General features: G+C 40.7%; 1 non-coding gene across 1 annotated transcript; it reads right to left on the reverse strand.

The window, feature by feature from the left end:
* Positions 1-13,903: 13,903 nt before the first annotated feature.
* LOC148824333 (5S ribosomal RNA) lies at positions 13,904-14,022 on the reverse strand. The gene has a single exon (XR_016092801.1). It is a non-coding gene; the product is annotated as a 5S ribosomal RNA (ribosomal RNA).
* Positions 14,023-14,169: the final 147 nt, after the last annotated feature.

The raw sequence follows: 14,169 nt of genomic DNA on the forward strand, positions 1-14,169 counted from the left end.
AAAGCTCTGTAAAATGCAAAAATAATAAAAAAAATATTAAAACAAGGTAAAAAGAAATAATACACAGTTATAAAGCTCAGGAATTATCAATGTGAAGTTACAATGGGTTGATTGTGTTTCATGTGATTTAAAAAATAAAATGTTTGCAAAAAATCCACTTACAATATGCTAAAAATGGCAAGAATACTTAACCTTTTACTACCAGTGACATATTTAGCCAATGTCCACCTGGAATTTCCTCCCCCTTAAACATTTGTTATATCTCTGCAGCAGAACATAGCAGGAGCCTGGTTCAGGTCTTAAACTGAAGCTAGCCCCCTTGGCTTTGAGTGTGAATAGTCAAATTTCTTATATTTCTTAATGTGTCCACTCAGCAGACAAACATATGAAAATAAAACAAAAAAAACAGCTGGCGAACATTTTTTTTTGGTCTTCAGAGGTCAGAGTTTTCAACTATATGCATGTCAAGGGCCTGGGAATGATTTGAAAACCTTGTTCTAGGTGGCTACTAGCTTGGATAAAAATTTGGGACAAATGGATCAATTAGAAAAAATTCTACATCATGTTTTGTGAAGACTGGACCTGGAATGAAATTTCACGCCTATAATAAAAAATCATAAAAATATTGAAAATAATAAGAATAAAAACCATTGCAATTGCTATAAAAACCTTAAGACACTGCAAGAGAGCCTTTACCTGCTGTTATGCAATGAAAAAAAAACCTCAGAGTTGCCTTCTGGTGTGAAAAAAAGGAGCACTGATAAGAAACTGATAAAAAACTGATTGATTATCCCTTCTGAGTCAATGATTGACAGCTAAAAATGCAGCCTGAAGCTTCTAGAGGAAGTCTCACCCCCTAAGGGCTCTGAATGGCTGAAAATACAAAGAATGACAGCGGTTTTTACCAATCAAATCGCCTTATTTCTGGCGCTCGCTCTTCAAACATTTATTACGTAATCAGTAACGTTTACTAGTCTCTAGCTCTTGAGATAAACTAGTCTGGGTTATTTTGGATATATATCATGCTCCAGAATAAGGTAAAAACATGGGATATATATATATGCTGGTTTTTGCTTTTGCGGTTTTGTTGGAAAAAATGTATGATATTGACATGCTGGGCTGGCCAGGTGATCGGGTGTTTTTATTGGGATTCTGCTAGTTCATTAATTTATTGGTTTATTGCATAATAGTGTCATGTCTGTGGAAACAAACTTTATGATTTTGTTGTGGTGATATTTGAGAATACGTGCATGTGAGAAAATTTGTGGAGCGGTTTCAAACAAACGTTGTTTATCTCGCGTTTATCTTAAAAATAATAAGTGTCATCTGGGGAGACAGGAGTGGTCCTCGGTGACCGCGATCCGGACTAAGTTAACAGGTGTGTAATTTAAAAAAAAACAAGTTAAAAATAAATGCTAAATGGGTTTAACATTTAGGAATGTAATTGGTCAGATGCTTATGATAAGTGATGCTGGTGTTTCGTGTGATTTAGCGAATTCAAAAAAATATTCATTTTAAAAACGGCAAGAGCTCGTATGAAAAAAAAGTTCGTAAGTATCTTTGTTACAACAGCCGCGCCAGAACTATTCAGATACTGTACATCAGAAAAGTACCTGAACTTGACTGGTTTATATTCAGTTATGTGCATTGGGAACGAAAGGGAGACTTAGATGGATTTTATTAGGGGTTTAGTAATCGGAAAAGTTATTTTTACACGTTTATGCCTACGAGCAGAAATAACTTCCTGCTTTCAGCGCTTTTTTGTTTCTGCTTGTAACCTCGAACAGAGAAACCCAGTACTGACTCACAGAAACACCCCGGAGTTTCTGTGTTTCTGGGATTTAAGAGGGATGTACAGTATGCAGCGGTGTTATGAGTCTGGAAGGAGGAGACGCGCATTCCGCACGGGGAGCGTAGAGCAATGAGCCGCACCTGCTGCGCGCTGAGTCCTGTCCTATATAACCGCTGAGCACGGACACACAGAGTCTCCAGCCAGTGCTGGAGATTTATGATTTCAATGTTTTTTTTTTCCTTTTGAGCAGAAGCTGGGTTCCTTCCTCTAGTTAAAGTTATTGGAGTTGTGGTTACTGTGCTAGACCGTCGGGAATAAAGATAAGAGTGCTTTCTTGATACTTCACAAGAGTATACATAATTCACGAGCTGTATTAAAAAAAATGAACTGGAAGAAAAGCAATAGGGCTGGAGTTTATAGACTGTGATGCAAATACGAGAGTAGGAGAGGAGGGGACTAGTTCAGGAGCACAACCGGCCCTCTCCTGCCCATTCTCCCACCAGGGTCTGTTGTAACCCAGTGTGAAATTCAGCTCCTTGCAGTTCAGCTTTTGATCACTCAGCTGCTTTGCCCTGGGAATATGGGGCAAATAAAGGAGATAGCAACCAGACTAGAGGGAGAGTTTTTATTCCCAAGGGATGACTTGTTTTACAACAGCAGACAACTTAAAGAAAAAGAAAACCTGTGTTCTGCTGCTCCAGGTTGGTTCCACTGGGAACAAGTGTGGCCAGGAGCTCATGAACAGTAATTAGGGGTTGTTTCCACAAGGGGGGCTGGAGTAAGTTAGATGTCAAGGGCAATAAAACTCATTAGACCTAATTGACCAGTTAAAGTGAGTTGTTCTGCTTTCTGCACAGAAACCAGTGCTCTCTTCTCAATGTGTGGGTGAGTCTGTCAGTGATATAACAGCTAGGCAGGACTGCCACTGTGGTCTATTTCATCAGCTGTGACCCCATCTTCCAAAGACAACAGTCCAATCTAGCATAGAGTGTCCCGGACTGATAGTGACTGACAAATAGTGACCCCTTAATGGAGGAAACTTTAGCTTTTGTAGGTAATTATACCACTTGACAATGTTACAGGTGTTGGGGGGGGGACCCCTAGTGATCCCACAGTCTCACATAGACAATGGCCAGTCTACACAAACCTCCAGTCAATACAGCCCTGACCCCTGTTATGTCACCCAGGTCTACACTGTGAGACCATGATTATTTAGGAAAATTGTAAGGAATGCATTCCAAAGCAGTCAATGGAAGTATGGAATTAAAATAGTCAAGTCTTGATAAATAGAGTATATTATCTATTTATTATACCTTTACATTGTGACAAAAACAAATTTCAAGTCCATTATGAGCACACACAGCATATTAAAGATGGGTCTCTGCACTGTAAAGGAATCTTAGTAACTTTAGCTAATAAACCTGAAATGTCATTTCTTTTACTGCTTGTTCTTTAAGGTACTAACTCATTGACATTATGTAGATTAAAATAAGACTATTCACAAAGAAAAAGCATTTATCACAAATGTATCATGCCAAATAAACTCTAGTAATCAAGAGCAATTAAGAAAAGGAAACAAAACCATCTTTTGAGTATGCCAGATAGAAATGTAAACACACACTCAAACGTGGGGCCAATCTTACCAGAAATCAATTAACACACCAATGATCTTGGACTGATGTCTGAAAACCAGAGCAAACAGTACAATATTAAGGTACTAAAGCTATTAGTAGAACAGATCTAGCTTCTCAACATAATACTTATGTCTGAACTTCATTGAATAGTGACACTTCAATCTTTCATATTCAATATTTTTCACAAAATCAACAGCTGAGAACAGACCGCCATATAACTTTATCCAGTGGTTTTCAGAGCAGAGACATCCGTGTGGGCAAGAGTTCTTTCCCTGAGGTCCACTGCACGTCAGCTAGCCACGTTCTGGCTGGATCGTGTGTACTCCTGGGAACGTCGCCTGTAATGAATATTGGGGACTTTGTACAAATTAATAACGTGAGCATATTAATATGATTTGTGTTGAAGCCAAACAGAGACAATCACTGTTAAAACTTGAATTCAACCTCCAGTGTCTGCTTTTGAAATGCTGATCATCACCCGTCTTCTGGCTTCTAGATGCACGTGTTAATGGATATTTCTTGTCTTCTTTTTTTTCCCCCCATATGCTCTTCTCTGTATCATTAAGTACTTCTGGGTCATTTCATGTACCTCGTGGCATCTTGGCTGGTGGTGAATGGCAGGCAGCTGCTCTAAAAATAACATGCCTATTAATATGATGTTGAAGACAAAACCAAAACAATACATCTTTGTTTTGCACTTTACAATTTATCACAAGCTTGTCATATTTACAGTCATCAACTGATTTAGGCTGCTGTTCCTGTGAAAAATGTCCTTTGTTTAAGAAAGATTCAATTTAAAATCTTTAGGTTTTAAATATAAACCACTGGCAATATGGTAATCACTTTTACAACTTTTAAGAAGTTGCAAGATAGCTCTACAACTATGTTGTCCTTAACTCATTCAGAAACTACCACTAATATTGTAAGAAATTGTTCTCTAGACTCTAGATCTTGTGGGCTCTGTTCTCGATGAATTGGAAAGGTGTCGTTCATGAAGTCCAGTACTCTGTCGATCTCTCTCTTACCAAGAGACTACCCATCTAACGCTGCAGGAAACTCCAGTGCCTGGTTTGGGAATGCCGTGCTATTCAGATTCTATCAATAAGTTTCAAGAATGGTTCACCTTTTTGTTTACACTGTTGCATTTCTTTGCAGTAACAATTGAGTGGGATAGTTATCTGCCTTCTATACTCTTCTGAAAATCATGTATCTTTTTAGCAGTCCCATATCCCTTCCTTATATCCTTGCTGATGAGAATGAGAAATGCTATTTTCAAGACATTAACACGAATATAATTTTTACATTAGTTCCAAGGTACAAGAAAATGAATATCTTCAAAATATGCACTTTAATATACTTACTTAGTTTCTTTTTTGGAAATGGTCAGTGAACCAACCACTCCAGAGCTTGTCCTTCAACCTTGAAATTATTTCCTGGAAATGCTGTAATCACAGAGGAGCTCTTCTCCCCTCAACAATGTCCCTTTTTGTCACAGACAGAATTATGACAGGCTGTTCGTTGATTATAAATGACTTTCTTACAGCCCTTACATTGTCTTTTCTCTTTGATGGATTTATCCATCTTCCAATTTGCCTCCTTATCCGGGAGGCAGGCTCAGTGTTTTTCACGAGCATCAATGCACAGTTTTTGTGCAGGTTCATCTGAAAAGAAAAGACATCTCATGTCTCCCTCTGTCATCTGTGAGCTTCAGCAGTTGTCTTTGTGATGACCTTGCCGTTGTAATCACACACCACCTCTCCCTTCTGGAAACACCTGGAAGTCACAAACTTCTTCCCCTTCACAGGATCGTCAGTGATGCTCAGGCCTTCCCAGATTTGATACTTTATCAACTTTTTAATTTGCATGCCATTTGGTGGCAGTCCTGTGTTGGGCTTCCACTTCTCAAGCACTTCAGACACTGTTGATACATTGGCTGACCAGTCCATCTTCTCCGTCTCCTTTCACAGCTGCTGACCTGGGCAGTACAGCGCAGTTTAGTGAAGTAAAGATGAAACGGCTGATAAAACACAAATAAAATGCAATTAAGGTACATTCCAGATTTTCTTAAATACTGTACTTGATTGGAGCTATGCAGGTGGAGGTCTTTTGTTCGGTATTAACATGGATTTTAATTGGCTTCTATGAAAATTGGCCATGGTGTGAGTGAGTCCTGTGATGGACTGGTGTCACATTATGGGTGATACAGTACTTTGCATCCACTGCTTGCCAGGATGGTTCCAGTTCTACCACAACCCTGAATTGAGTGGATGGGTATATCAATGTAGCCATCAACTTGCATGTTCCTCTTCTTCACTCAAGCCAGCTGTTGTTTGAGGTTTTGTGCTCTTTAATAGGAATTATGACCATTTTTGTGCCCACTTGTTGAAACAACACTTTCTTTGCACCCATTCCTCAACCTGTAATAGCGAGAAAATAAAAATGAATACACCAAACTGTAAAAATCCCATATATGTAATTTCTTACTTTTGTTGTATGAAAGTATTCTTACTGTCATGTTCTTTACCACCCCTGGGTGCTACAGGTGCTTCAGCTGGAGAAAGACCTGCAGGTAATACAGTACAAGAAGCTGCTCAGGCAAGGTGATGTCTTGCCCAGTCTGTGCAACACATCTCTCTTTGCAACACTTTGCAACACCTTCCAGCAATCCTTCGTACTTGGTTCTGGACTCTGCAACTGTCTATATCTGTGGGAGAAATTAATACTCATCAACTTTTTTTGTATTCAGATTAAAAGTACAACTGAAAGAAGTTTTAAAATGAAAATGACCTATTTTTAGTAATCTCTTGGCAACATTCTTACTGTTCTTCTTCTGAATATCCTTTAGGATACTTTGGAAGTTGATGATGAGGTTAGCCAGGCTGGGATCCTCTACTTTCACACTGATATCATTTAGGATGTAGCCTGGAAAATGGTTTATGTTCTTAATATAATTACCAATGATTTGGTGAGACAGTCCAGTGGTCTTCATTTGGTTACAATAATTGTTGTTTTGGATAGGCCCTTTACAAAGTTTAAGGAAGATGCAGATGGATCCATAAAAACAGGAATCTGGAAACATTTTCTACCTGACAAATGTAGAGTCACTATGTTTATGGCTGAGATTTCACATGGGTGAATTTTAAGCTAAGGAGTAAAAACATGTGCTATGGAAATATCACTGCTCAATTTTAAATGCCTTTAAAAATAAATACCTCCTGAGAGCAATCTGCCACTCCAAGATCCTTGGTAAGGTCCTGTTTAAACCCAGCCAGGTGAGGAGCATCCAGGGAGTGCGTTCTGTCCAGTCCGGCCTGGGTCACCGTCTTCCTGAGAGCCTGCTGATGGCTTTTAAGAACTGGGGGGACAGTAGGAATACAAAATACACATTTAAACATTTTTACTTCTAAGACAAACTAGAATACAAGTATAAAACAAAAGATACATTTGGAAAAAATAGAAAGTTCTCCAGAACTCACATCTTCCCCTTCCTCTTCCACTTCAGTCTCTGGCATCTCTTCCTCCTGGACAGCAGCCTCTTGCTCAGGGCATCTGGACCACTGGTATATCATTTTAACATACCCTTACATAAAGGTAAAGGTTAGAAATGAAACAGAAGAAGCCTTATAAATTATAAATATCTTACCTTGCTGATGTGTCTTCAGGATTCCACATAAAACAGTCCATGGATTCCGCCAGTCTCACATTCTCACCACACATGAGCCCTATTCTCTTGCAATCCCCGACCTGCCCATTTCTCAGGTGATTCAACAAGTCCTTCCTGGCCTGGAGAAGGAACTTGCTGATCTCCTCTGCTGAGGCTCATTTCATACACACCCTCTTTAGGTGAAGAGGAAACTGGTCAAATGTCTTCAGGCAGGTCTTGCACACCAGAGGAATCCTCATCGGTCTCTTTTGAAAATAAATAACTTTTGTGTAAAGGAACAAGTCAAGACTGTTTCAGTTTCTTAACCGAGCCTTAATTTTCTCTCCAATAGCTTCACCATATTGTTTATTGTATTTTTATCAGAATTATACCTTGCTCTAAGTTAATGACTTTATAAAACAACTTAACTCTTACTTGGTCTTGTTCGCAGTCTTTCCAGTAGAAGTCGTTGTAGAATTTAAAAACTGCTGTGATAATTTGATCTGCCCGAGTGTCCTTCCCTAACCCAGTATTGATAGCTTGTGTACTGTAGGGTCCAAAGGTGGTGTTCTGCAATTTCCTCCCATAATGTTTCTTTGATCAGTTGGAAGCAAGTGTGAAAGCTTCCTCCCAGTGGGGAAGCTCAAGATCCTCTAGTTGTATGACAGATTTTGCTCTTCGAGGATCTGCAGTGTGGTGTGAAGCCAATTTTTGGCATTGCTTACCAGCTTCAAATATGTGAGTTTGGGTGGCTTGGCAGGTTTTATGTTCCTCGGTCTTCTGTCGTAGGCTGGCGGGTGCTCGGTTCTCCCGTCCAATAAAACTGCTGTGTTTTGTAAATGGTGGACTGTTTGGATCATTTTGTAGATGATCCTGGTTCCTTGTTGGAAGGTATCCTGTCTGTTTGACATGTTTGTTGTGTAGGCAGTGTGGAGGGTGACCGTACGGTTGCGTGCGTTGTCAACTCTGGATTGATCCATACTTACCATTTAAATGCCTACAGCTTCTTTGACATCGTTAGGTTTCCACTGTTAGGCAGCTTTACCTCTGTAGAATCTGTGGCTCCATAGGAAGACAATCTTGCCTTTCTGTGTGTCGCTATGTTTCTGCCTGGGTCTTCTTCAGGCATTGTTCTGGGACACTGTGTCCATGCTGGCCTGTTTTTATCCTGTTTTGTAAGGGGCAGTGTGTTGTAGTTGTAGGGGGCTAGTTTGTATCCTATGGTCTGTGCTCCTTCTGTACGTTTCTGTATGAGTAGGTGCAGTTTCAGTTGGTGAATGAGTTTCTGCTTTCCCTGGTGGGGATTATGCATGGACCATTAACATCTCAATAGGCAATCAGGGTCTTTTGTTTTCCTCCCTAGTAGGACTGTGCAAGCTGTGCGAGTTTCCATAGCTGATTGGTTTCAGTTATTCGTCTGTTTGTTGCGTGTTAGTATGGTGAAGAGTTCCAGTCCCTGTAGGATCTGGCTAGTTAGGAGAGGGGAACAAAGCTCCTTCTCCCAGATTTTATCCGAGAGGGGACCATCTGGCACAAGGTGAGCACTCTCTTCCAACGACTAAAACCCTCCCGGTTTTTCTGATGTTCAGGTCTTGTGTAAAGAAGTCTTTTGATCCACTCCCTTTCCTTTTTCTTTGTTTCTATCTCTGTCCAGTTGGGGTTGCTTTCCAGTCCCGTGGTTCCTGATGTACATGTGTTGTGTCAGCTGGGTTCGGATGGAGTTACCCGTTCCCCCCACATAGGTCACCCCGCACTTTTTGCACTGGATGCTGTAGATGGCGTTATTGATGTTTTCTGAGAGTGCCCTTTGCAACTGGAAGATTTCTTTAGTTTCTTTGTTTTGGATCATTGTTTTCTGTTATGAAATGTTTGGCTCTTGGTGTATATGATCTGTTGTGTACAGGTTTTAGCTTGCTTTGGACTAATTAATGCTGAAGGTTTTTGTTTTTTTCTGTGTGCAGATATGATTTTGTGCTCCCTTAGTATGTTTGTGTTTTCTAATATCATGGTTTTTGGTTGGTTTTTATGCTGAGTTGAGAATATGATGTGTTGAGGGGTATTTTTCTGTCATCTGGAGTTTTTCTATTTAGAAATGTTTGTGCCACATTTTTGAGGAACCTTTGTGTGTATCTTCTCTGGCATAAAGCTGGGAAGAGTGTGTATTTGGCTTCCTCAAAGTCTTGTTGTTGTGTACAGATTTTGTGGAAGTGTAGGAGTTGTGATTTTACCAGTCCTTTTAAAGTATGTTTTGGGTGGAAGCTATCCTTGTGCAGTAAGCCGTGTGAATGTGTCTTTGAAAAATACCTTGATGTCCAGTTTGTCTGTGTTGTTGAAGGAAGAAACCTTGTATGTGGTGGTGTCTAGGAAGTCTATCAGGCTACCATGCTTGGTGTATTTGAGTTTAATGGACCTGTGGTGTGTGTTGAGGGTGTTAATGATTTCTTGTAAGGCTTGATATGTGCTGCCTATATGTTTATTTTTTATATCTTTGCCCTGGGATGGACTGATGACCTTTCCAGGGTGTAGCCTCCCATGTGTCTATTTCTTGCCACGTTTTAAAGTGGAGTTACAATCTTACTATTTTTACAGTTTTAAATTGACATTTACAAATGTATATTGAAGCAGCTACCCACCTGAACTAAACTATGTCAGCATGTGTAGTCTGCAAAGGAACAAGTAATAGGTTTATTCCATACTGAAAAGAGAAGAGAGAAAACTCAATGTTTCGGCTGTGAAGCCTTCTTCAGGTGTGAGAAAGACAGGGCAGATTACAAAGATTAAATAGCACAGAAGAACAAAAGCTGGGAGAGGGGAGGAGGCAGGAGCAGCAGAGAGGCCACACAGGAAGTGCAAAATGGAGAGAGGTGAAGAAAGGTGTGAAGTCAAAACCTGCAAGAGAATAGAGAAGATTACATTAAAATAAGTCAGTCATTGAGAGATCCTGGCTATTTGAGGTGAAAAGAAAAACTATGGGCTTGGAGAAATCTTTAACCTTCCCAGCCCTAATATGTTCTCTGAAGCATTCTCCTAGTCTCCTTTCGGTTTCCCAAATGTAGATAGCTGGGCATTTTTTGCAAGAGATACAGTAAATGAGATACAGGATGTTGTCAGGGTTATCTGGAATTGTCCTGTGATGCCCCGAATGTCGTTAGATATGTATTTGCCAGTGATGCAGCGAGTGCTATTGCAGGGGAAGGTGCTGAGTGTGAGGGAGCTGTGAACAAGAAGCTTATGTGGTGGTCAGCGATAAGAGATGATTGGGCGGTCGGAAAAAAGAGTACCAATGGAGGGATCGTCCTGTAAAATGTAGTCATTGTTAATGATGGTCCTGGGGATAGAAATTGGGTTAGGGTGGTAGGGAAGCACCGAGGGAATGCAGTTGTGAGACTGGGAGTTCCTGATTGAGTTGATGATCCGAGGGCTGTTTTTGGCCCGGGAGTAGAATAAAGCGACACCTTTCATCAAACATTTTGACAGGTACCACGCCCCCTTTTTCAGCCAATGGGAGGCCGCCATGGGCAGATGTCCTGCCCCCTTATCGGCCAATGGTGCAATGTTATGGGCGGATGTCCCGCCCCCTCGAGAGCCAATGGTGTGTCATAATGAGTGTTGTTGTCCCGCCTTCCACCCCTAGCAGCCCCAGGCCTCAGGGTCCAAATGCCCACCACCGCATCCCCTTCGATTTATAAATAAGTGTGTGAAAGAGCGTATTAGCAACGAGGGATGGAAGGTGATCATGTCTGCTGCAGGTTTGAATGCAATCTATTATAACCCTAGGGAATCGGCGGTGTGGGAAGTCTGGTGAGTGCCGCGAGTTTCTGGGATGTGAGCGCACGCACGCACGCACACACGCACACTGACTGACTGACTGACTGAGTAAAGTGTCACAGAAAGAACTCGCAGGACAAATAGCATGTGAAATGTGAACCACTTTATTTCATCAGTAGGTTTTAAATTACAGAAACATCCCAGTATACACTTTTAAACTTTTCACACACATTACAGACTACTGCTTGCAATCGCCAATTAAATGTTGGTGCAGAAAATTAGTTGTAGCTATCGCCCCAACATTGTTCAGAAACTCAGCAGCATCTGAAAAAGCATTCATAACGCCCTTTCTCTCGCCATTTCTATAGCCGTGAACACCGAACTGGGCGACCCTAACAGAGCAAATAAATTAGCCTGAGTGATCAGAGGGACGGTGTTACCACAGGTTCTATGTAAAATACGTTGTAGTTTTGGAATACACACCGCTGAATCCGCCAGGCTTCAGTTTCTGATCTGAAAACATCAGAATCGCAGTAATTTCACTCATGTTCTTTACATGCACATCTATCTCTTTAACAAATTCAAGGACATTAGCATTCAGTTAATTGATTTTTATTTCAAGCTTTGCAGAAAGAAGAGTGTAAAGCACTTTTTGTAAGAATTCTTACATATACATTCGAAATTTTTCATTCTTCTCACGATGGCACACCTGTGTCTGTAAAACAGAGTGAAAGCTCTATTCACATTGCGAGTATTTCACAGCCCTGGTTTTACATAGATCTTTTTTCTTTTCTGTAAAAATAAGTATAAATAAGTATAAAATAAGTTTTGCAACGCACCAAAAGTCACGTGTAGTATTTTTCCATCTACCTTTACAAGTAAGGAGCGTACATACTCATATGGCGAGCGGTCGTCAATTATTTTTCTCAGCAAGTGCTTTATACTCCGCTCAGTATCATCTGTAAAAGTATAGGCACCCAGGCCACTGGCGATGTACAGAACAGCCGATAAAATTCGGGCTAAACTGAGACACTTATAAATTTCTAATGCGGCAAACAACACATCTTTGTACTGTAACATGACCAGGGGAAGGGTCATTCATAACAGGTATTTTCGGAATGACCTACTTAAAATACTAGATATGGACCTTAGCAAAATGGCTGCCAAAAAGAATCAGCTGACCGGTACATGGAAAGGGTCTACCCTGAGAAACAATGAGACACAGCTGAGCCGCATCAGGAACCAAAATATAAGTGCCCCGGAGGCAGTGAACAGGGCGGAAGCCGATAAGGTGAATGCGGTTTGGAGGAAAAGAGAGGAAAGAGGTGTATGTTAAAGATCGGGCTAAAGAATAACGGACTACTGAAAGGAGAAAAGGTTTATGGTTTTTGGATTACGGACACTGGATAAGGATACATCGCGGATTGGCTTTATTACGGACTTTTGGAACTCGGATAGGATCAGGATTAAGGGAACGGATTACGGACTGTATTTGGAAGATAGTTGGAGGAAGAAAAGCCACGAAACTCAGGAAAGAAAAGTGTGGTGTGAGTACTACTTTCATTTACATAAACTTTCCCCCGGAGACACCACAGTACCCATCCGCGCACCCGACAACTAGGCATGTGTGACCCCGTTGACCTGGATGATTAATCAAACGGGCCGCGCATTCGTCAACCACAACCCCCTTTAAACAATGGTTGAAGGTGCAACATACCACCGACTTTACAATCTGATCCATAGCATCGGGCTCATTAGAGCCATCGTTAGCTAAACTAGGTTGAACATCATCATTAACCACATTTTGGCGAACACACATGAACAGACACGAAACATTCAAGCTTGATGGTAGTTTGAAGATTGATGCGTCGACCTCTTCGTTATTCTATTAAAGGAAAAAAGAAAAGGAAGGCTTAACAAAATAAATAGGCATGCTTTTTACCTAAAATATTTACAATTGTAATGCCTCTTTTGTGTTAGTTTTTCGTTTGCTTCGAACTTGCTGTGGTTTAATATTTACCATTTGTAGCAACTCTTCATGAGTTCACATGACAGCCACTGTCACACACCACTGAGTGCTGGGTCAGCTTTTGCTAAAAAGAAGACAAAGTGTTGAAAACGAAATACGCTAAACGCAGATTGAAACGACAATTCCACTATCAGAAAAAATATTTTAGCAACCTACTTCTTCAGTTTGCATAGCAGAGGAATCCGATGATTCACTACTCAAAGAAGCCATCTTCGCAGCAGTCAATATCGGGGCCTGACAGCTCAGGTGTCACACTTCAAAACCGGCAAGTCGGCTAATTTAAGCATAAACTCCACATTTGTAACCATGCCTACATAGCTCAAGACATTTTTCAAATGGTTGTGATGTTTTAGAACGCCCCACCATATCCCTCCGCCCCAAAATCACACGTGTTTTATCGAGAGTGAAAAGTAATCACTTTGAATTAAAATATGTAAGCTTATTTCAATGACAAATTCTCAACAACTTTTCAAAAGTTTGAAATGATTTTCCACGTACCGTGAACGTAAAGTCTTTAAACCTTAAAAATATTAACATGCAACCCAAGCCTCAAATGATGTGTTTCTCTAGAAAAGAAATTACATTGAATCAAAAAATGTAAAACTTATTTTATCTTTTGAGAAGAGCGTTGTAGGGCAGGTTTTTATATTTTAGTGGATAGGTCATAAAAGTGTTAAAATAATTGAATAAGACACATTTAGCAGCGATAAATTATAAGCACAAGCAAAAATTGATATTTATAACGCTTATAGATTTTAACAATATAACAGACTTTACTAAAATGTTTACTTATTTAATAAATTAAAAATTAAATATTACATCAGAACATGTCCACACCCAGGCACCTGCCGTTAAAGGTTATGGGATGTAGAGATACAGTATATAAGGTTCATGATGAGAATAAAAAACGCTCACGCTAATACACAAGCACCTGTGTCTCGCCAAAGCTGACAAATAAACAGACGGACAAGCCGCACTGCACGTGTGAACAGGGGAATGAGCGAGCGAGCGGGGATAGGGCGCCTCCTGCGCTTAAAAGCTTACAGCACCTGGTATTCCCAGGCGGTCTCCCATCCAAGTACTAACCAGGCCCGTCCCTGTTTAGCTTCCGAGATCAGACGAGATCAGGCGTGCTCAAGGGGGTGTGGCCGTAAGCGAGTGCAAGGCTCGCTGGCACCCTTCTTATAGAGAGGACAGCTCCGTCACCTCTTTTACGACGCTGCTTTATTTCCCTTGCGTTTTTCTCTTCTTCCCACGTTCTCTCTCTTCACTGCCTTCGTCCCCGCTCTATTTCACTTCAGCC

Source organism: Atractosteus spatula, chromosome 10 (genome assembly GCF_055471065.1).
Source record: "Atractosteus spatula isolate fAtrSpa1 chromosome 10, fAtrSpa1.hap1, whole genome shotgun sequence".
Classification (NCBI taxonomy): Eukaryota; Metazoa; Chordata; class Actinopteri; order Semionotiformes; family Lepisosteidae; genus Atractosteus; species Atractosteus spatula.